This window comes from Schistocerca americana, chromosome 3 (genome assembly GCF_021461395.2).
Source record: "Schistocerca americana isolate TAMUIC-IGC-003095 chromosome 3, iqSchAmer2.1, whole genome shotgun sequence".
Taxonomy (NCBI): domain Eukaryota; kingdom Metazoa; phylum Arthropoda; class Insecta; order Orthoptera; family Acrididae; genus Schistocerca; species Schistocerca americana.
This window is the reverse complement of record NC_060121.1, coordinates 496179018-496204313: the sequence shown is the minus strand read 5'-3', so window position 1 is coordinate 496204313 and position 25296 is coordinate 496179018. Positions and strand designations below refer to the sequence as shown.

General features: G+C 40.7%; 1 protein-coding gene across 1 annotated transcript in view; it reads left to right on the top strand.

Moving 5' to 3' along the window:
* Positions 1-1560: 1560 nt before the first annotated feature.
* The window catches only part of LOC124605400 (knirps-related protein-like), a 110936-nt gene continuing 87200 nt past the window's right edge, over positions 1561-25296 (top strand). Inside the window, exon 1 of the mRNA XM_047137045.1 lies at positions 1561-1970. The gene's annotated coding sequence lies outside the window, so the exon portion shown is untranslated. The remainder of the gene's footprint in view (positions 1971-25296) is intronic.

Here is a 25296-nt window from a genome sequence, read left to right as displayed (position 1 = left end):
GAACACACAATACACTGCAAGAATAGAGCTTTGTCGTGCATGTTCCGAATCTCATTCTGAATGGCCGCTTTCGACACTGAAGTGAGAAATAAAATTCATTTAGTCGCAAGGAATATCTTCTTTCAGGTCTATATGACGTCCTCAAAGAAATTCGTGGTTATTGTCAAAGGACTTACCGGCATCGCTGTAAAGAGTTCGTCTCTTATCCAGCTACTGAAGTCTCCGTAGAGGTGTATTATTCCACAGAAAGTTTTGTTTATTATATTACTCAGAGAGATTGATATTATGCAAGGTGTTTCAGTTATGCTTCCGACGTCACTTTAAAACTTATATATAGTATATACTATAAGTGCAGCAGCAAAATTTGTTTCAGTGTTGTTCCATGTTACAGTTCTGACCTTGCATCGAAATCTCCCCGACACAGCTTTCTGAGTTCAACTATGATTTGCTGATTTCACAGACGTTTCTATATCAATAACGTTCTAATATTACAAACACATTAGCGTAATTTCAGAAACAGATAGATAAAACTAATTTATTAGTTGACCGATATCATAAAGCATACATCAATTAACGAAAGTTTCGTTTGTACTTTGAGCTCGTAATAAATGTAATGGCTAATTCCTCAGCAATATTTCATCCTCCCTCGTAAACCTTACGTTTCCCAGCCACTCCTTTCCCCTCAACAACGTGCCCACACGCTGAAGCCATGTCAAAATAAACAACTGCTCCCGCTTATTATGGGGCCTCCGTGACGTTTACGCCTGCCTACTCTAATAATTAAATGAAATAATTTAAGGCACGTTACAACGAAATGGAATCGGTGTAAGCGGCCATAACCGCGGTGGGGAGGGCGCGGACCGGTATAACAGTGACGCAGTTTCCAACCGAAGCCACCCGCGATGGAGGTAGCCCCGAGCAGTCGGGAAAGAACCGGTATTTAGTCAGCTGTTACCCAAAACAAGAAGCCAGGAAGGCGGAAGGTCCTCGCCGGTATTCCTTTTTTTGTGCGCCTCGACAAACACAAGCGTCCTTGCCTCATTGTCATCACTGTATCTTTCTCTCTCCCTTCTGACCCTTCTCTCTCTCTCTCTCTCTCTCTCTCTCTAGTCAAGTTATCCCGAGCGCACTCTTCTTGTTCCACGTGTTCATTTTCCGCATGCTACAAGGGAGAAGATTTCTGCGGCGCGCAGCGGCGAGCTCTTCACGAAGTCACGCAGAGTGACCGAGCGGGATGCCCCCGAGTGCTAAGACAGGGCAGACTTGTGTAATCATTTTACTGCTCGCCAGTAGTGTCTCCTCTGCGAGCAGCACCTCCTCCTCCTCCTGTTCCTCCCCCGCCGCCGCCGCCGCCGCCACTGCCGCCTCCCCGCGTCCCCCGCTCGCGCGGTGTCTTCTTCTTTCTTAATATAGCGGCTGCCGGCGAGGCCGCGCGCCAATGGCCCGTCGCGCCGCCCCTCCACAGTCGGCGCGCTGCGGCGCGGTGTGTGCCCGCGGCCTGGAGCTGGAGAGGGTGCCCCGCTCGCGGCCTGCGCCGCATCATTCCCGCTCCAGCAGGGACCCGCCGCGCTGCGCCTCGCCAAAACCCCGCCGAGTCGACGCGCGCGCGCCACCTGCCGACCGACGCCCACGTCGCGACACAGCCAGCGAGGCACGCACCAGAGCTCCCTGGCCGTCGGCAGTCTGTCTCTCTCTCCCTCTCTGCGCCACCGCCTCCCGTGTGACGTACCTAGTGGCACCTGTTGTGCTCTGCGCGAGTTTAGCTAGGGACGAGAAGGGAATAAAACAAATAAAGGATACGTAGACGGTTCCGTGTGCGAAGACTGGGTCACGCGTACTCTCGAAAGTCCACAGTGCAGTGGTCGACTGATGTCCGTGGGATATTGAAACTGACGGAGGTACTTACGGCCTCCAAGACGGCGGCGATTCGCGTGTTACGCCCGGGCGATCCGTCGGGAGAGCACCACAAGGTAAGCAAAGCTCCACGTGTATTGTACTGTCGTGGCATGCTCGCATTAATATCTTACCTAACTTCCTCCGTGGTCGTCCTTTCAGTCAATATTCTGTTACAAGTTTGTCGGTGTGGACGTTTTCCGCAGCAATTCCCTAAATATTTATTTTATAACACGAAACGCACTTCTCTCGTTGTAAAATAATAATTACGTTCCAGACTTGTTTCGCCTTTCTATTCAATGAAGCCATCGTCAGGGGATATAAAGTGATACTTACTATATAAAAATATTATGGTGTGAAATATTCCGAATCTATAAGCATAAAAAATGGAATCTAGTGGAATTAAATCAGCTGATGCTGATGGAATCACACTAGGAAATGAGACACAGAAACTATTAGGTGAGGTTTGTTATTTGGGCAGCAAAATAACAGATGATGGCCGATGTAGAGAGGATATAAAATGTAGACTGACAACGTCAAGAAAAGCGTTACTGAAGAAGAAAAATTTGTCAATATCGATTCTAGAATTAAGTGTCAGGTAGTTCTTCCTGAAAATATTTGATGGAGTGTAGCGACGTATGGAAGTGAAACACGGACGATAAATAGTTTAGACAAGAAGAGAATAGAAACTTTTGAAATGTGGTGTTATAGAAGAATTGTGAAGATGTGATGGGTAGCTCACGTAACTTCTGAGGAGATGCTGAACGGAATTGGGGACAAAAAGAAATTTGTGGTACAGCATGAAAAATGGAATCTAGTGGAATTAAATCAACTGATGCTGAGGGAATCACATTAGAAAACGAGACACAGAAACTAGTAGATGAGGTCTGTTATTTGGGTAGCAAAATAACTGATGATGGCCGAAGTAGAGAGGATATAAAATGTAGACTGGCAATGTCAAGAAAAGCATTACTGAAGAAGAGAAATCTGTTAACATCGAATGTAGATTTAAGTGTCAGGTAGTTTCTTCTGAAAGTATTTGCATGGAGTGTAGCGACGTATGGAAGTGAAACACGGACAATAAATAGTTTAGACAAGAAGAGAATAGAAGCTTTTAAAATGTGGTGTTATGGAAGAATTGTGAAGATGTGATGGGTAGCTCCCGTCACTACTGAGGAGATACTGAACGGAATTGGGGGCAAAAAGAAATTTGTGGCACAACCTGACTAGAAGAATGGATCAGTTGATAGGACACGTTCTGAAACATCAAAGGATTAATCGTTTAGTACTAGAGAGAAGTGTTGGGGGTAAAAAGCGTGGACGGAGACCAAGCGATGAATACAGTAATCGGATTCTGAGGAATGTAGGTTGCAGTACGTATTCGGGGACGAAGACGTTTGCACGGGACAGAGCGGCATGGGGAGTCGCATCCAACCAGTCTTCGGACCGAAGACAACAATTAGCATAAGTAAAAACAAGAGTGTACAATTTACAAAAAAAATCCGCTGAAGATGACTTTAATACAAAAGGCGAAACGTGTCTGGGACATAAATAAATATTATACTGAAACAAGAAAGAGGCTTTTTAGGTTGTAAAACGAATATAAACTCTTTATCGCCCATTCCGTAGTTTTTTTTCATTTGTGATAAAGATTTTCGAGCGCATTGTTTTTTTCATCATCGCGGAAGTGGTCAAGCCCGCTACAGCGTGTCATTCCTCTCAAAAATCTTCATTTCTGTACTGTGGTTCGGCTCTTATCCTTGGGCTACAGAACTATCCTGCTCTAAATTCGTACAGTCATCCAAATTCCAAAAGGGCCATTTATTGTTGTGACTCTCTTAGTTTTTGGCTTTAAACATCTCAGTATCATGCACTCCATTAATATTTCAATTAGAAGTAAGCGTCCTACAATTTCTACAGTGTTATAAGCGAGATGGGATTGCATCGGCACTGTTGAAAACGATTGATTCAAATTTCTATAGTCCTCCATTGCACTCAGACACAAGTTTTTCATTTATCAGGCATTATTATAACAATTTGATGCTCTAATTTTTGATGCTGCAACAGTAGCCGTGTCTGCCAGACCCGGAGTAAACTATCTAAATACGTTGCAGCTATTTCGACGTCGGCCGATGGGATATTTAGTTACAGACCTACATATGTAAATAACAAACTTTAAAAACTATAAATTAATTTTTTTGTCAATTTTAGGAGCGTAGACCTCCGCGTCCGTTGTGAAATTTCGGAAAAAACTCTTGCATCACGTCAGTGTGATGCCGACAACTTTCTGTAAACCATTTGAAGTAGTGGCCGAAACGATAGACCTTTTACATTATGGCGTGGTCACACAACCGGGAGACATTTATCGTTTCTTTTAAAAATTGTCTGTAATTTACGACCATGTGCGACTTAGCCAACTTTGCCCTAATTCCGCGTTACTCAGACGTTTGCCGACTGCTGTCTCGCGAATTGCGAGCGATGCGGCACGTCAGTCACGCTTCCGAAACCGCAGGCCGTCCTGCTGGCAAGAATTCGCAGCACCGTGAGTCAGGGCCGAGGCGGCGCGCCTCCTCGGAAGCAGAGTCCGCGAGGAGCGTGCTCGGAATTCGGCCGCTGGCGCCGCCGCTGCTCGGCGGGTCGCCTTTAAACGCGCTTCTCTGTCTAGGAGCCTTCAAGTCAACTCGCTTGTTCCAAACCATTTCCTGTCTTTTTTAAGTAAATCTTGAGTTTTCGCACCTCGTAAACAAAACATGGTGCGTCTAATTGCCGCCGGAACCGTATTTGCTAACTTGTCCCACAGAGATTACGTAAACAACTAAATCAGTAAACTTCTTCTCTTTCTAGCGACTAAACTTAACATTATTCACAATGCGTTTAAACACCTTCAGGCGCATATCACTTGCCAGCTCGTCAGCTACACTTGGTAGCTTATTACATTAGTTACACGGTGTTTTTGTTAACTTATCAGTGCTGTCAAACCTTCTGATAGCAAAACCAAAAATACGTAAAATCTGCACTCATAATGGTTGTTGACACTATGCGTGGCTTGGGGTGGCGCAGGTACGACTTACCTCATCAGGAGGTCTAGTTTGTCGAATAGAAACAAAATTTTTTTGTATAATATCGTGTACAGGAAATATTCTTTTTTTTGTATTCCACTCATTACTAATTACTGCCACGAACTTACTGTTGATATTTATCCTCTGTATGTAAGGCCATTGTTACGGGAATCTACCTATGATGACCGACTCTCTTAACAGGACAAGTGAAACTGACAATTGTTTGAGCATAGCTTTCCTTCAGAGTGACAGACGCTCTCGGCCTCTCAGGAAGGTAACAACAGCTACAGAACTGATAAAAACATTATTACAGTTACGTAACCTAAAGAAGTTTACAGTCGGCTTTCCCCCTGTTTTTGTTCTGTATTACTATTTAATGAATATTTTATAACGCATGTTCCAGTATTAAAAATAAAATAAAAGATATGTTGTGCATAACTTCCTCCGCTTCAGTATTATCATGTTGTGTTTGCTGATGAGAATTTTATTCTGTTTATTGCATAGTTCATGTAATTATTTCCAGTGACGAAAGCTGCAAAATGAGCGTGTTACGTTTTATTCTAAGTGAAAGAATTCCAGTTTCAATGAGACATCCTCAACATAGCACAACTAAATAACACTACTCGTCTGTGCGTAGCCGTCTAACGTACGGAATCCATTTCCGGGACATTTTTGTAGATCTTCTAGCAGTAGTCGTATTCAGTATTAAATGACTTTTAATGTATGCAGTTTCGTGCTGTTTCCTGTTGTCTCATTTCGGCATACATAGCAACTACGGCACAGATAAGCAAAGTCGCTACGATACATTGCTTCCTGCCAAAATTTCCTCAAGCCTTTCAATTACTTAACGCATTATTAACACTCATTTGAAAGCATTACACAAATTATAATTGGGAAATGTTTCACTGTTTTGTATTTCTGAATCGCTAGATGACAGTAGTCTATTCCTCAGAAACATATTGACAGTATGTAACGGATATTGCTATCGTCTTAAGTTCGTTTCCACTGTAGTTATGAAATTATTGTGTTTTTATAAATAGGCAGACAAATTTCCCCTCATTTGCCTAATACGTTGGACATCAAGTCCTCAGAGAGGTTACACAGTGGGAAGTGAAACTGATTTCTTCGAAGGAAAACATAAAAATAGCGAAGACATTAAAATGTGGCCAGACAGAGATTGGTATCTCCATGTGGTACATTATCATACAACGTACGACAGAGAAAATAGTAAGAAGCTACAACAGCATTCTGATGGCACACGCATGGAAATCTGCGCTGCAGTTCCACAATACGGAATCTGATCTCAACAGAAAACTTGACTTAAACATAACTTAGCTGTTCTTTTGTAACAAAAGTCGTCTAAAAATATATTACATCAACAAACAGTGACATTGTGCTTTCTTTCTATCTTGTTGTCTTCGTAGTTTACAAATGAGATGAAAAGTGGAGGCATATTTTAAGGACCGAAATCGTAATTCTCGTTTACGCTGAACTAATGCCAACAGCAACGACAAATCGCTCCAACAACTACGCGTCTATAATAGAATTATCTTTTAAATACTTTTTTAAAGCTAACGGAACGTGAATTGCACTAGCTGGTACCGTACTGTACGTAGTTCGTAAGCCTAGTAATCGAAAACTGAGTTAATCCTCATTCTAAAGGCATTGTGTTGCTAATTAACTGCGCTAAAACACGTTTAACGGCCTCTAAAACCTGGTACTAACTCACATTTAACTCACTGGCATACATAAACATGTGGCAAAAATTTCAGTCGCATAGCGAATAGTGCGTTAATTACTTTGGTTAAAATCATACGCTTCTTTTAACGTAAAGAAATATTTTTCTCACTGTAGTATCACAAAAAATTATAATTACAACAGCGACATTTCCAACGGTTTACGTTACTTTTAAAATTATAGTGCTGAATTCTAGAAAAGGAATCATCTTTTGTGCTCATAGCACAAACTGGAGTTGTAATTTACGCGCTACTCTCAGGTCATTCTGCCCGCGGTGGAGAAAGAACGACGTAACCACCTTTGAAAGTGGAAGGTCTACATCAACTGAGAAAATTATTCATTTCCTGCACATTACCTTTCGCTGTGACTCTGCGTCGTAGCATGACGCTACTGCTTCCCTACCTACGAGAGCGACCGTGGCCTCCCTCCAAGAAATTCGTATTTATTAATTGCAAGTATGAACGACGAGGCAGCAAACAGTGAAATATCGGCTGCCATTTTTTAAAGGAAACTGCGATTATGGAAAAAAACTTCTAAATTTAAATTGACGTAATGGTGGCCCAATGGATAAAGTTTTTACTTGAAGAGATATAAAAATTAGGGCTTCTCGCAGTACATTGACGGGTATGAACCGCCGAGAATAGCAGCCAGTGAGATTGTGGAATCAGAGTACACGCAAACAACAGCTCGTCGTTTTATAGCTGAAAGAAATTAACGTTTCGATGGGCATGGTGATTGTTTATCCCACACGTTTTTGAAGGTTTTACTTTATATGTTTCAGGTGATTGATACGTCTCATATAATATCTGGACTGTTTAAGCAGCAGCTTCAGTGCGATATACTGTGAAAAGCTTCAATCTTTTATCATAACCTTTAGTCGACATAAAAACAGAAAACGACAGATCCACTCGATTTTAACCGCACCTGCATGAGGAGGAGGAAATAACTTTGAGGAAAAATAAATTATTTCCTCATAAACACTTCCTTCGTTCGGGGTTTAACCGAAGAGTCACAATTTCTGATTATCGTAGAAGAACTACGAATAAAAACGCCAGTATGTGACGCAGTAACACTGAATAGTGCACACAAGGAAACGACACAAGTTTAACAGCAAGACTCCATACGCTTCTCTACAGCTGATTAGAAGTTCTGTGAAAATTATGTTCGGCTGAATGCTTCTGAGAAAAATGAGAGAGGCCATCCACGTTTAATAATTGATATAGGGAACATATGACACCTTGCAACTTTCTGAATACTGAAATGTCGATGCACATAGTAAGAAAAGGGGGAACTGTTTTCTTAACGCATCTAATTGGCCAAATAAATTACTGTATAGTAACGCTGTCATACTATTTTCGTAAACTACGTTAAAATTGAGTTGCATGGGTATGTAACTAGTTCGCAGTTTAATATGATTACAGAAAACAATTATATGGATAAAGCTAATCGTTTGAAACTTCACTCAACGATCAAGTCGTCGACTCCAATCTTTTACACCCACCAGGAGATACACAAACACAGAATAGATCTTCTTATGTTTCGCTGGGACGTGTTGTCCCAACAATACAATTAGTTCCAACGCCACGCTGTCCCCCGAGATTTTCGAAAAGTTTCTACTGGTTGCAACGTAAATATCGGAACCATAAATACTATCGGAAACACAAATACTCTCCCAAATGTTTCTATTTCGAATTATTTTTGCCCCACTATCAGCTCTTCTGATATTTAGCTCGAGAGATTTGAGTCTATAATTGGTACAGCCTCGAACAGCTCGATCCACCCGACTGGGTGGAGGTTGAAAGATATCATAAAATTTAAATACATGTATAGAAAGTCATCGATGCTCTTACACTATCTTAGGAATTAATGTTATATGTACACACAAGATCTTCATATTGTCTTCTGGCATAGATCATCCCACAAACAAATGAAAATAACTCTAATCCTTCCCCTCTGACCAATGATTCCGGAAGAATTCCTCTGGTTGTATAACAAATTCTGCAGCTGGAAATCCCTTCGCAAATATTCCCAACAGAGACTCTCCCTGCTCTACAAAGGAATTTCAACTAGCTTCCCCTGGCCACAATTGAAATTAATGCAAAAAAGTTGTTAGAGACAAAGGAATTCGGTAAATAACATTCATGAATTAGGAGTTGAAGAAAATATCATTGGAAACTACACCAAGATCTTCTAGAATTTCGATTAGTAGATCTGAAAAAAATAACCATCAAAATTTCGGGCTGCACTAAAAATAGAAGCGTGAAGAGATCCGATGAGCAGCCCAGGAAGTTAAGAAGGATGACGAAGAGAAGCGGCCATTCACAGTTCTTAAGACTACACTTTTACTGGGTGGCGTCTTGCACATTTCTTTCTGGTGCAAACAAGTCATCTCGTAAGGCATAGGAGATACAAAATTTAGAAGTCTGGAAAGGAACAAAATGTAAGAGAAAGAATATAGGCATCGAATATAGCTTCCTGAAAAACAGAGAAACTGCAGGTCAGCATTGACATAAAAGCAACGAAGAGTGTCAGAAACGCCATTTAAAGCCCAGAATTGTGTATAAGTGAAACGACCATAGGAAAAAAACTGTAAAAATTTAAAATGCGGTATTTTATAGACTAGTCGAGGAAAGATATTGGCCAAGACTACCTGAAAGCTGTTCATGAGATATGTGAGTCTATTTTCAAGATTATTCTTGGGTGCTATTTGCCATTTATCTTCGGAGATCCTTCCATTAAAAAAATCGTAGGGTAAAGCCAAGATTGGACTATGTGGCGTTGGCGGTGCTGAAGACTTGTGAGAAGAGCATGTGGGGACAGGATGGAGAGAACCGATAGCCTACTGAAAATTAGACGCATAATTCTTGACAAATAAAGAAAAATGTTTCCAATAACTATAATTATCAGTAACTACAAACCAGGAGAGAAAAACCGTTTAAAAGTACGTTAGGTTTGGTTTTAGTGTTAATCATCACAGCACAATAGCTGCAAAAATTCAATAGGACTTTTTAGATCGTAGACGTATTTCACTAGCAGTTCATTTGAAGCAAAACCATACTTTCGGTTTTGCTAAATTAAAACATAAATGGGTAATGTAATCCTTTTGAAGAGGAAAGAGGGACGAAAAAATAGTGTTTAACGTCCCATTAGCATCGAGGGCATTCGAGATAGGGCAAAGCTCGAATTAAGGATGGATGGAGAAGGAAATCGACTGTGTCCTTTCAAAGCAACCATCCCGACATTTGCCTTAAGCGATTTAGGGGAATTACAGAAAACGTAAATCAGGATGGCCGCATGCGGATTTGAACCGACGTCCTCTCGAATACGAGTCAGAGTGCGCTCTTACTTCCACTGAACAGCTACACTCATTTCATCCGTATTTTCCGCAAGCTCACATCAAAAACAGCTATTCGATGTTAGTGTAGTTGAACAATTCTTGGATTATACATACGACTTGCAGTGACACTCTGAACGTGTAAGCAAGTCTGTAGTTTCTATGAACGCGAAAAATGCAAACTCGTCGCAATTTTATTCTTCTAGAGCCATACAAAGCTAACAGAACCACCCGCGACAGCTGTCGGCCGAGGGAGGAACTAGCTTCGCGTGAGCGTCTTTTGACTGGGCAGCGCATCGCGCCGAGTCTCATGCAACGCTACCCGTTACACATCAATGAAGAAATAATCCGCTAACGGAAAATCCCCCCCCCCCCCCCCCCCGATTAACAGCAATTAGAACAAATTTTATCGGAAATAACGACACGTCATCCCTAACGCGCTGAGTTGTTGGGCGGCATGACCAAGCTTCCAAAGTCAACATTTGACGTGCACACTGGCAACCATTATTGCTCATTCAGTAATTCAGTAATTCCCCGATTCGAGAAGGAACATTTTGAGCGTATAAAAATTGATAAAATTATCATGCAGGCGGGAAAATTCAGTTTGGTGATCATGAAGATTTCTTGGCATCTACACTTCTCACCATTTCGCTAATTCGAAATGGGTACATTATTTGTTTTGGTAAAGCGTAATGCAAATGGAATTCTTCAACAGCCCATGACAGCATTCTTCAAAGAATTTTTTCCATGGTACATTTAGTGTAGATAACATATTATATTTTTCAGTTACACTGAATTTCAGATGATAAATGTTCAGTCAAACAGTAAGTCATATCTTGTAGTCAAACGAAATGCGTTGTTTATCACAAATAGGAGATCGTTTGCGTTTGAGAATTTAATTGTTCAGTTATTTGCAAAAACCGCTTAATCTACAGTCTTTTACAATTAAAGGATACGCGTATGTGGCCTGGCCCTTAGCAGCAGACTCACAACATCGTGAATATTTAGAGCTATTCTAGTAGATTTATCTTCCTGTTGAAAATTATGACAAAATTATCGTGGGGTTGTCGCGGTGAGCAAAATTTGATAATGAATTTTTTGCTGATGATATATGCCAAGGTCCGGAGAATGTCGACAAATTAGTATTACTGTATACTAATGATGAGATGTAGATTTTCCCTTATATGCGTAAAATGTAACATGGAGGGTCGATTAAGTGTGAATCTGAAACTCGGTTATGTACAACTCCACGAGAAATCTATGCTTCCACCCACCTGTGGCAGCAAAAATAAGAAGACGCACAACTGACGTGTGATTCGAAACATCGACTTTTTTTGTAGTTTCCATTTGAAATACGTATTCTACGAACTACAATGCTTTGCTTGAGAATAATTGGAAAAACTCAAAGAAAAATGATCGAACCACTTGTACCGAAATAACAGTTTATTTTACTGACAGCGTGCTTCCGCGTGTTCTGCCGAGTTGTTATTTCCGTTTTAGCACAATATTTGACGAGCAGCGCAGCTGTTGGGGTCCAGGCAGCGAGTACTACAACAGCAAAACTCGTAGTACCTGAAGAAGACAGCTGGGATGGTCCTCGAAATATTATTCGTAAAACGGAAACAACAACTTGGCAGAACACACTATTACTCAATCGCGCCGAGAAAACGAGAGATCATGGTATAGTTTTAGTTACACAGCCTCACCTGCGAAAGTAGTGCATAATGTCCCTAAGGAAACGTACTAGTCCGAGTAAAATAATAACAGTTCTAAAAATTAACCTTTACCATAATTACTTGTGGCCATACTGACTGCGTTTAGGAACTGTGATTGTTTGGAATAATTACTTATTTGTATTTTCTGCTACCAGTCGCTTTTATTTGTTTTATGTTTAATTTAATATATTGAAACGCGTTTCGTGCATTTTATTCTCATCTTCAGGCGTTTACACGTACACAAAAGTGTTACTTAAAAATAAAATGTTTAAAACTAAATTAAACTTTTTGTTAATTGTTCTCTAGGGATGTGTGGCTGTTAGAGTATATGGACGGAGGGGGCAGGGGCAATGGTTGGCCAGAAACTGATGTCCAGTGATGCCACTGTGACATCAGTTTCTGGCCAACTACTGCCTCCCTCCTCCCTCCAAATACCCAAAGTACCCCAATAGCCGCACCAGCAGCGAACAATAAATAAAAAGTCCTAAGTTAATTAAGTTTAAGACGTTTCATTTTTAAACAAGAATTTTCTGTATTTACAGACTCCTGAAAATTAGCAGAACGTGCACGAAACACTTTTCAATATGTTAAAGCAAACATAAAACACAATAAAAGTGATTGGTAGCAGAAAAACAACTAAGGAATCAAATCTTTACCGTATACAAAAATGTGTGTAATGCTTTAGAGAGAACCACACTAAAAACATTTTAGTTTGCGACTGCGTAGAGTGCCAAGACTTTTCCAGCGACGGAATCACCGTATGAGGTATGGTGACGCACATCTCTGTGGAGCTTGAATTTCAAATTGCGATCGCACTCGCTGGGGATCAGTACATTTGTTCGCTGCCACAGACCACGTACTTGTGGGTGTAGTAACAAGAAATTTTTGCCTGAGTCTAAACATTAATCAGAGGATGTCCAGAGTAGGAGCGAGGGAAGAAAGCTAGGCATTTCCCGCGGTCCAGGCATATCTCTGCCACACGTATTGCCAAGACGTAGGGGCCGTCCCGATGCGGCGCCGTGCGTAGGACGCATTGCCCAAAAATGTCTCTATTATACGTGCTAACCTCTTCTCTTCTTTTTCTTTCTGATGGGCGGCTGTGTGCCGCTTGAAAGGTGACATAATAATAAATAATGAGAGTTCACGGAATAACTTTAAGGATTTTGTAACCACACAGACAAGTATGCCGTCCGACGAGTATCACGAATTCCTCGAGTGATTTACACGTGACAGAAACCGTTAACGCTAATGTGCGTCTTTTTTATGGATACCTGAAATGTTTTTTCTTCCCGTTCCTCTTCCTTCCTACTACGGACTTATGCCTGTAACAACACTCCCATGAACAGAATACATCACGCATGAAATATAAAACAACCTTACTAATCTACATTCATTTATTTATGAACGACTAATGGACGAAAAATAATAGAATTTCTCTTTCCTCACGTAACAGGAAGAAATTTGCAGCTTTAGGAGTCTTAACATTGCACCCTTACACGCATTCGTGCCAGTCTTCGTTTCTAATTTTCTGTTAAGACCCATTGTCCTTCGTAAATGTGTACACCAGATAAATATTTGCACTTGAAACACTGCGTCCTGCACATAGGACGAACCCGTTTAGGCATTGTTGACATGCAAGGAATACAGATGACACACTTGCTTTGTTAAGAAACTCTTCCACATTCTAATGAAACTATCCACGAACCACAAGCGGTATTTTTATCTGTTGTTGAAACCATGCGCGAATTGTTATCAGCATTAACTTCTGTTGCTGCCTCCGTATTTGTAATTGAAAACAGCTTTCGGTGGTTGTTGAGATCTAAGGATTAACAAATTTCCCTTCCTACAGGGTCATCACCTTTAACCCTATTCTTATGTTGTCTTAATATTTGCGTGTAATCCGATTCTAATGATTCCGCAATTGCCTGAGCTGTACTGCCCTGTAATTGGAACGAAAAGGAGAGAGATTACCAAACGATAGATGCAGCGGTTAAGGCGCTGAACTCAAAATCCCTGTCTAGCCATCCAGGTGCGCATATTCCGAAGCTTTTTTCGCTTCACATGATGGCGAAATTACTATTGCTATGGCTGAAACCCTCCCTCGTCTTGGCTCAACTGAACTGGAGATCCGTCTTCAATTATCTCGACGTGAATAGGGCGTTAAATTCTGACCTACCTACTATTACAGATCTTCCTTTGCATTCAGGCATGATTTTCTTCAGAAGAACATATCTGACCTACCTGCTATTACAGATCTTCCTCTGCATTCAGACATGATTTTTTTTCAGAAGAATATATCTGAAGAGATGACACAGTGGACCACTCTGATGAGAAAACATCGTTTAAACATATTCTCTACTCTCAGTAGTGAGATTTCATGGAATAACTTTAAAAAATTTGAGACGTATGCAAAATTATGTCGCCCTGCTGGTATCTAGAATTTCTAGAGTCATTTACACGAGACAGAAGTACAGCAATGTTAAACCGTTAGGAATAGGGACGATCCACGTCACAGTAAATTAATAGCTCAATAACTGTTATGCTTTATTGTCAATTTATTATACAAGCCATTACCGTACAAAAAATTCTTTTACCTGCTTCTAAGCCCTAGTTTTAGTGGTCGGGAGATGAGACAGACCTGCAGCGAATCCATACAGCGCATTAACGACAGATGGTCTGGCACACCGGACATTGGGTGTAATGAGACTGTTTTTCACACTCGTTTAGCCATGCGCTGGACGCCTCCGCCTACGATGCATAAACAGTTCATTTACGATAACGTACACAACAAAGTTTACACGAATCACAGACAGATGTAGCACACGACTTTCATCCCTTAAGTTAAATGACGACTCTGACACAACGAAGGGCATCCTGCACCGAGGTAAAACGAAAAAATAAAAGTGTTGAAAACAGCAGATTCTCGTACGACGAAATAAACACTAGTAAAGTTCAAAAATTTCACTGACCGTTTATTGGTAAGCGTGATAGCGTTACGGAGATGTTTAGCAAACTCAAGTGGCAGACTCTGCAAGAGATGCGCTCTGCATCGCGGTGTAGCTTGCTGTCCAGGTTTCGAGAGGGTGCGTTTTTGGATGAGGTATCGAATATATTGCTTCCCCCTACTTATACCTCCCGAGGAGATCACGAATGTAAAATTAGAGAGATTCGAGCGCGCACGGAAGTTTTCCGGCAGTCGTTCTTCCCGCGAACCATACGCTACTGGAACAGGAAAGGAAAGTAATGACAGCGGCACGTAATGTGCCCTCCGCCACACACAGTTGGGTGGCTTGCGGAGTATAAATGTAGATGTAGATCTAGATGTAGATGAACTAGTGTTTGCGACCGCTCTGTTGTTAACCTGTGATTGTGTTTACAGTGTTGTTTAAGGTACTTCCAAATAACTGTAATTTCTGTTTGTACTATTTGGCCTCCTAACTCATAATCAACACCACAAACAGTAATTAGTTGAGAAATTCAGTGTGCGAAGTAGACCATACGTTACAAAAAGCTGGTACTCGAAATCCGTAGAGAACAGAGCGTATGTTTGTGTCGTATTTTCATTTTAGAATGATCAGTACTATCTTCGTATGACGTATTTCCTCCTCCTTTTGAAACACCTGTAGGTATTTCTACTTGGTGAGAATTTGCGAATGTCTGGATTTCTTAAAAGTGTGAAAACTTCCACGGTGAGAGGCAATGTGAATAAAGTCCTATTGCACATTAGGCAGCATTATTTTGGAATTAAAACCACTATTAAAACCGTCTTTTCTGTGGCGAGTAAACTGCAGTTAACCGAAAAGTATTTCTTTCTTATCTGGATTCGTTGCTTACCCTTCCTCTTCGCCTTCAGCTGTCGATCTGCCGACTGCCGCAGTGACAGCCGCACCGGCGCCGTCAGTTCGCACCTTTCATTAAACACTCTGCTCGACCTGCGCTCTCGCTTTTGGACAAACACCAGTTATTATCTTTGACAAGTACTCCATTGTCACACAGTGTCAACTCGGTCTCTCGTTCCGAGACGAAGAGCAGGGAAAAGGGGGGAACGGGGGTTCGGAATAAGAGCGTTGCGCGGCATCACAATGGGCTCTGAGGTCAACTTGTAAATCTGTAGTTACATGCTCAAGTTATTTATTGGTAAGTGAACAATACAATAACAATAGAGGTTGTTATTACTGTATCAGCAGCAATAAATGTCCCCATTGTTGTCCTCTTTATTGTATTCAGTGTCTAAAATTTATTCTCGCATTTATCGTCGTTATAATATCCGAGCCGTAGGAAGTCAGAAGTAACGCCGGAGCGGGATTGCTGCATTCGTGAAATGCAAGCCGACCACCGTCCACTTCCATTCACGGCTGAGTTACTGACGCCGAGGACCTAATAGAGACTCAATACTTTCTTATCCCGTGGAATGCCGCCCAATAAATTACGTACGGGTGAATATGGTGGAAGTCAAAACATCCGTGGTGGCCCCGACCTCTGAGTGGGAGCTGTATATATCGTTGGGGGAGGAAGATAATGCAGTGTGGATGCGTATCTCACACAGGAAGTGGCTCTGACACTACGAGCAGGTAAACGGTTCCTTTAAATCTCTTCGTCCATAAATACTACTAACGGAAACCCGTGGTGCAAGGCTCTCTCATGCGCCATTAACCTTTGAAAATTCTCTCTGTCACAAAAGAGGAAAAAAATCGAAAACTTAAGAAATAATACTCAGATAATTTTCCATCAAGAACGTTAGACCAGAAGAGGCTGTTTTGTACGTTAGTTGCTACGCTACAAATGAAGTAGGTGGTCAGAAGTGGTACGCCGTTCGCATACTGAACACGTGATAAAAACTTGCCATGATATTCACGCAACGCCACCCTGAAGATGATCTGTCCAGTACAAAGTGTGAGTCGTTATTCTATCACGAGGTTGGTCATTCATATCTTCTTCCTCCCTCCAAGAGCTGTGTTACGTATTTGACACCCCCATACGGAGAAAGGTACTTTTTTTGTAACATCTGTAATTGTGAAACGTTAATGTATCATTTCTGGAACATTTATGATCTATGAACCGTTAATTATGAGGTAACGAAAAGATCTATAATAGTTTCATAGCAAGAAAGGTTTCCTCCAATAGACTTTTACTCTCACCAAAATCAGGGTCCTTGTTTCGTTGTGGTATTACAATTCGTCAGAAGCGAACGCAGGTTACTTACTTACAGGAGTCGTCAGCCGATTTCGCTCTAGTTACACTTGTTCCGATCCAAATAGCGCGTCACGGTACGCGAGCCCGAGAGGGAAAGAAGCGTGACGTGTTTGAACACGTTAGCGCTGCGCTAATATTTTAGTGGTTGTATTCATACTTTCGAGTCCATTTCGTTCATAACGTTATATCGACTGCGTGTATCTATTTGCAAAAGTATGTCATAGGCAAAACATACACTTAATAAACAGTTTCAAATCAAAAGTATTTCATTTTCTACACTTGAAACTCAGTGATGACAAGGAAGAAGCGGCAGATTCTATGCTGTATGGCACCCACACAAAAAGTAAAGAGATAAGTATGAAATTAACATTACTTTAAAAATATAAATCAACTACAGCCACATACACTTTTATTTTAAAATGACATTGCAAGAAAGAAACTAGAACCTCTTCTTAATGAAAATATGTATTTACAAGGGAAGGTATTTGTTATGCTACATGTTGCGTTAATGCGAAAGTATCTGTGCAGAGCTAGATCAAATAGTAATGTTTTTCTTTATAAGTTGGTTCCATTGGTATATATTCCTAACGTTGTGCCAGAATGGAGGTGATCTGCAATGTAGTTGACTAAGAAGCAAAACTTCAGAAAGCCAAGATCGCTAATAAACCACTAATTTCGGTAACTAGTTTCGGTGAGATTACGTTACCATTTCGGATCTTATGATCTACTAATCCACATAACCTCCTCCATCTGTGCTATGTATCTTGTCACATCACGAATATGCATGTGAAGATCATGAAATCACTGGTTATCAGCATGTCAGATTTAAAATAAACAACATGTACATACATAAGGGTACTGCGCCGAATACAAGTCCTCATCTTCAAACAACATAATAACGACCGTTTGTGACCCGCTCTGGAGATAACCCTCGATGCCACCATTTCAGAGAAACTGGTTATTTTACTGTTAATTTCATTAAATATTACGGCGCTGCATGAACTCCGTTTGAGGAAGTAAATGATTCATGGAAGGACAGCAGTTCAATTAGAAATCAAAAATCTTCCAGGAAAGTGCAATTACACTTCGTTTTCGATTCTATTGTAGAGATAATTTTAAAAAAGCCGTTAGCAGGAATTTCTACGTAATTAATTTACGAACCCTGTTGGTCTCTAATGCTAGTAGGATACTTTAGGACGCTATTCTTTTTTTTCCTTTTCTTGTGAGCTATTTCCAAATAGAGAGTGTTATTGGTCTAAAATCCGTATACGATCTCATAATTAGTGGGGGCGTAGTACTAAGTATGTGATATGTAATGATGTATTGCCAAATGCCTCTCTTCCGTTACATTAACATATAAAACAAAGAAAATATTTTTGAGTCTAATTAAACTATGAGCATATAATTGGCCACATCTCATGCATGGAGTCTAGGATTCTGTAGTATCGAGATTAACACAAAGGGCTACTACAGTGTATGAACTGTTCAGCAGGTTGTCCCTCGGAATCTAGTTGCTTAGTTTTTATCTACTATCCGCATTTCCCTGATTTGTGAGAATATCCCCAACGATCACTGTATGAATAACTATTGAAGATCCTTTTGTGAATAAACCAAACCGCATGTGTTCAAAAGCAATCTTATCGATTAGCTTGCAAGACACGCCCTGTTCCACGAAACAATCAAAACACAATTCTAAACAAGTCGGAGCAAGACAGAGAAAAAAAAATAATTTCATAAGAAATAAAATAAATTATGCACATGATTAAGAACTGCTGTGACATGTAACATGAACATTAAAGGAGATCTAGGACAGTATTGATGTGCACTAACAGCCAGAAAAGGTAAGGGCAAGACGAGCAGTTCACCGAAGCCGTGGCGTCGTTTCTGCGAGTGAGGCGAATGCACATTACAAGCTGTGCGCAAGTTGGCTCGCTCTGGAATAGTCTTCAACAGATCTCATTTCGAATGCACACTTTCGCAACGTCTGACTTTCCCTTATATCTAGCGCAAAGCTACACACAACTAAGTATTTTATTAATAAGCACTACATGAAGACATCAGTAATGATGGTAAAATCACGACTCTATGCAGGACAGCCTCAAACTGAATTTATTGGATTCGAGTTACGCTTGTGTTTCAGTCAACCAGACAGTTAAAGAAGGCTTTAACAGTGTTTCCTTCGCATTTATGCGTGTTATTTCTGGTGCTTGTGTCCGTTTTCATTTTTTATTCATATGCTTATTTTAACTGACCGAGGTGGCTCAGAGATTAAGATACCGTATGGTTACTGCAACCTATTTTAGTTCAAGCTCCCTCCAAGCTACCTTGATCTAAATTTTCCGCTGTGTTCATTCGTCATCTGCTTGTGTGATGACTTCGAGAAATTGTCTGCCGATTTCTTCACTGTTCTTATCCGACTTGGTATCGATACGTTCCATTTATTCAATAACGACGAGGCCGTAGATTGTAATATTACCCACAGTAACAGTACTAGCTACAATAGCTGTCTGTTATCTTACTCATAAATAAATTCTGTTGGTTTTTCCCGTTTAAAGTCACTAATAAACTGGCCGGCAAAGGCTTCTTAGCTACTTAATCGTATCTGTCTACTTTTACTAAGGCGAACGCCAACATTTTGTGCCTTCCAGAAGTTTTCTGTTTTATTCTGTTTGTAGTGTAATTTATACAACAAGATGCCATGTACAGCACACTGTTTATGTCAAATACTAGTGGACAACGAAGCATGCTTTTACAAGAAAAGAATGCGCGAGGTAGTGCAATGATAAACCGCACGAAACGTCTTCTCCGGTAATCGATTTCAATACCCTCGTGTGCGGACCTGTAACTTATCACCATAACTCAATGGTTGCTGCTTAAAACACGTTTCCGTAGTTTGAGAAAGTCAAATTTAATGTTCAGTCATACTGCGTTACGCCCTCCCCCCCCCCCCCCCCTCCCCTCACCTAGCTCGCGCATAGGTGCTGGTTAATGTGGATACAGATTCCCAAATTTCATTCAGATCACAATCCAGCTACCCAGATTTCGTATTCACTTCAGAAGTGTGTAGAAATTGTACCTTCATTGGCTCTGGCAGTCTCATTTGTCCCGTTCCTCTCCAATTGAATTATGTCGACAATGATCTCGATGCCGTCTGGAAGATAACCTTTAATTCACCTCCCTTGTATAAATTTCCATGATCCTAGTGATGGTCGTATTGCCTCATCTTCCTCCGATCCGTTAACGAACTGCCTCAGTGATGTTGATATGGCCCAGTGGAATCTAAATCGCACTGCGATCACGAATTTTTCTTTACATGGAACTTGCCATCTACTCGAAGCTTTGGCAGAGTTCCGAGAAAGAAAAACTGACTCCGTTCATCATCCGAAAATTCGGCTTACTGTTCTGACATTAAAACCAGCTGAGTGCACCACATTTTGTAAATTATGTGGCAGCTACTACACCTAAGCTAAACCTTTGTCCAAATGAACTAGTTGTTATTCTCTACATGCCTCGATATTGGTATAATAATAAGCCGAATCAACCTTGAATTTAGTGTAAACAAACAAAGGAAACAAATATAAAGGTTGAAGGGGTCCTCTTAGCAGATCGAGGAAATCTAGGAAGATTAAGACAGGATTGGAGAAGGTGCTATCTGAGTGGTCTGTTTGTCTTCCTATTCTTTGCTATTTGCAATTGGCTCGACACCATGCGGCTATCACATCATCTGTTTCGAAAATTTACCTAGCGAGTTGGCAGAGTGGCTGGCTCACTGGACGCGGATATGGTTTCCTTGAAAAACAAGTACTCCATCTGTAACTATTTCGTCGACAGTACCTTAAACCTCTATCTGCCTTCCTCCCTTGCTTTGAAAACTCAATCATTTTTAACAAGTCCCTCCACCTTTAGTCCTCAAGCTGAATACTGGTTGGCAGCTGTCTTATCACCAGTCTTCACGTCTTTGTTGCCTCCTTCTTCATTTCTATGTGGGAGCTACAGTCCAACACAGTTTATAACTTTATGGCAGGTTAAAACAGTGCTCCGGGCCGAAATTCGAGCCCATGATCTTTGCCTCACGCGGACAAATACTGTATTGACTGAGCTGCCCAGTCTCAAATCAGTGCGCACTCCGCCTCGCAGTAAAAATTCCACTCTCGACATCTTTCATAATTTGAAGTATTTCAGTTGTGCTCTTTCTCCAGTTCTTTTTCCGTTGGCGTTTCCCTCTAGTATTGTTTGTAAGAGCGCCTCGAGTCTCAAAGGGGACGAATATTGGAGCTTCTTTTTACTATAGAGTCCCTTAAACTCTTGTCCCACTCTTTTAAGATCTTTGTCATTCGTGACCTTATCAGGCCATTTGATCTACTGGATACAACTGTAATACCAAATCCCAAAGAATTTAGTCTCCCTTTCTATAACCAGACTCCAGTTCTTACTGTGGTCAAACCCCAAATTCCGAAAGTAAATATTATATTTTCTCAAGCAGACGTATGTAGTGGTTTCTCTCATATTACACTAGCTGACAGACCAAGCGTTGCCCGGGTATTCATTTTGCCAATTTTCTATTAAAACGAAAAAAAATTAACTGCGTTTGTATTTTAATATCGAACAAAAGTCATTTACATGTATTGGTGAAAACATCTTTGAAATTATGAAACAGTCGTACAAAGAAATAGGCATAATGTACCAATGTATAATTATAGCATCCCGGAGATTCTGCACGCTGGGCTCATCTACTACAAGTGCCTACAACCCGCTTTTGTAAAATCCTCTATGGCAACGCCGATTCACAGCCCTACAAACGGCCTTTGTTTTCACCTACAGCCGTTTGCGCTTTACTGTTGAAAGCTGTCAAAAGTGCTGCCCGATGTCAGGGACTTACTTAAGTTGACTTGACTGTAGGAGTGGCTTAGTAGTAAAGAATAAATGTATGAAAATTAATGCATATTGCGCATCTCAATTTTTATGACGTCATATCTCTTGAAATATGTGTCGTAAAACGACATATTTGTGCAGGTACATTCAGCGGCGTATGTGTATACTGTCTGCGAAATATGTTGTGAATAAAGTTAGTAGCAAAGAAGTAATAAATTTAAACTTCAAGCGTGAAGCGGCAGTTTTTCACGCATCTCAGTCTTTATAACGTCACATCTCCTGAACTATGATAGGTAGGTGGTTCTTACCCTGACATTAAGGGAAATGTGTGGCAAGTTTGGTTGAAATTGGTCCAGTGGTTTAGGAGGAGATGTAGAAAACACACGCATACATACGGCCATTTTTATAATATGTATGGTTTACAAAAGCACAGGACGCATTTGATAGCCACAAAAATACACTGCACATATCGAGCAGCTCGACTTTACGGTATTTAAAATCCACGTATATCCCTTACATGTAAGGTAGGCAATCAGATTTTTATCTGGGATATAGGTCCATAATGAAATTAGAAATAGTTCCAGTCAAGGTTGTGGAGACATTTTCCTTGGTTGTAAGACTGATGGTGGGAATGGAAAACCCTTCCCAAATACTCCCATTTGTGACTCCGTCCGCCCCAATCAGCCTGGTATTTGGCTGAAAACTCCCTGACTCTGCATTTGTCGTTACTACACGAGCCGGCTCTATCTATAGAATGTAAAGCATTAAAAGCAGATAAAACAAGAAACGGAAAACATCCAATATAGCAGATTTTAAAAACCACGCTTATGTCCCAGACGGGAGTCGCATTGGCGAGCTCCGTTTTTGCGGGGTAACGACGCTACGCCCTAGCGACTGAATCCTGCCGCAGCTCTGTTCTTTCCTAGAGAAGAACACATTTTCTTCATGTTCGATTCCATGTGAGTCATTGTGCACCACTACCGTGATGTGATCCAAGACAGAGAGAAGGTTAGGATCGGCCTTCATATCATCTGTCTTTGTTATTGCAGATCTAGATTTCAGCTAACAGTGCAGCTGTGATTAGTGCGTCAGAAGTAGTCATGAAGACGTAATTATGTTGTTGTTACTGTCTTCAGTCCGAAGACTGGTTTGATGCAGCTCTCCATGCTACTCTAATCTGTGCAGGCCTCATCGTCTCGGAATGACTACTGCAACTTACACCTTTCTGAACCTGCTCACTGTATTCGTCTCTTGGTCTCCCTCTACGATTTTTACCTCCAACACTTCCCTCCGGTACTAAATTGATGATCCCTTGATATCTCACAATGTGTCCTATCAACCTATCCCTCCTTGTAATCAGATTGTGCCACAAATTTCTTTTCTCCCCGTTTATGATCAGTACTTCCTCATTAGTTACGTGATTTATCCATTTCATCTTTAGCATTCTTCTGCAGCGTCGCATTTCAAAAGCTTTTATTCTCTTCATGTCTAAACTGTTTATCGTCCTTCTTTTACTTACCTATATGGCTACATTCTATTCAGATACTTTCAGAAAAGACTTTCTAATACCCAAACCGATATTCGATGTTAACAAATTACTCCTCTTCAGAAATGTTTTTCTTTTTTTGCCATTGCTAGTCTACATGTTATATATGTAACTATCTTAGCGTCCGCTGCTTCGCTCGCACGGGCTGTATGGCATACAGAGAATTTTTTTATTATTTTATTTAATCGAATTTTTATGTTGATCACAAATTGCAACACCTTTTAAGTTTTTCACTAATTAAGGCCATTTAAGCATGGTCTTTTGGGTCCAAAGTTTTTGTTAATCAACCCTTTTGTCTTCTTGTGGAGATATTGCCGTAGCAAGTTTCATTCCATATCGAATATTTCTTTATATCTGACCGAGAAGTGAAATACCATTTTCACAAATTAAGCTTTAAAAATTCTTTTAATGTAATGAAATACTTTCTTTAAATGCTCATCCTCTATTGCACTCCCTTAGAGGTTGAATTTTCAGAAACACTAAAGCACGTAGTTTTGTATTTCTAACGGAGAAGTCAAATAAGATTTACCAAAGATGCAGCCTTAAAAATCCTTTAGTAGTTCTTCGGTAGTTACGCATTTTCAAAAAAACTTTCACGCAGTATTTTACCGCCTTAATGGTTGAATTTCCGAAAATACTGAAACATGTATTTTTTTTTTTTATTCTGACTGAGAAACCAATTACACTTTTCGTAGTTCTAACGTCCTAATTCCCTTGATAGCGACATGCTTTAAAAAGCCTTTCATCCCTTATTTAACCCCCTTAGGAGTGAAATTTCGGACAATTCCATCTTAAACGGTGCTGAAGCATAAGACGCACACCGTGTCGAAACTTAAAGTTCCTATCCTTAGCAGTTTGGGCTGAGCGATGACGAGTCAGTGAATCAGTCCAACCCTATTGCATCCGCTTCGTAGTTGAGTTTCCAAAAACAGTGAGATGTGTATGTTTTATTTCTAACAGGGAAGCCACATGCAAATTCTCGTACATTTAGCTTCAAAATTGCTTGCACAATGAAATATTTCCACAAAAACTTTCATCAATCGTTTCACACCCATAGGGGTTGAATTACCAAAAACAGTTAAACACATTTATTTTTATTTCCAACTGAGAAACCAAATGTAAATTTTATAGATTTAGCTTTGAAACAGATTTTATAATAAAATGTTTTCATAAAAAGTCTCAGCCCCTATTTTACCCCCTACGTGATGCACTTTCCAAAAACAATGAAACGTATATTCTTTCATCTTTATCCAAGAAGTCAAATACCAATGTTCATAGATAAGCTTTAAAAATACTTAATTAGTTCTTTATCCCTACTCGTAAATTTCCAAAAATGCTGAAACCGAGAAACCAAATAGCTTCAAGATTGCCTTAATAGCGACATTTTTCAAAGAAACACTTCATCTGATATTTTGCCCCCTTAACGTCAGAATTACGAGAAATCCCTTCTTAAACGACACCTACCTTTGCCCAGATTTCGAGATTTTATCCTTAGCGGCTTAGGCTGGGCAATGATGAGTCAGTGAGTCAGGACATTGCCTTTTATATACAGAGAAGATATATATAATTGTAACAGCACGTATTCCAATACAAATCAGCCATGTACCAACATTGGTCAACCATGCATGATTGTACACCCCTGAATTATATTTGAAAGTGTGCTGTTACAATACGTTGAGTCTACATGACTCCCTACAAGGCACTGACGGTAGCTGCGCTGTTAGCTGACACCTAGCTCTGCAATAGAAAAGACAGACGATACTACGACCAATGCCGGCCTTCTTTCTGTCCCGGAACACATTTTTTGCCCTCACTTAGGACAGCACAGGATTGATAATATACGACAACCGAGTGCCACTGATGCGTGTCGGCTGCTGAGCGTTTCCGTGAACAACTTGGCGAGCAGGAGCAGCAGCAGCGGCGGCGGCAGCGTCACGGAAGGCCCAC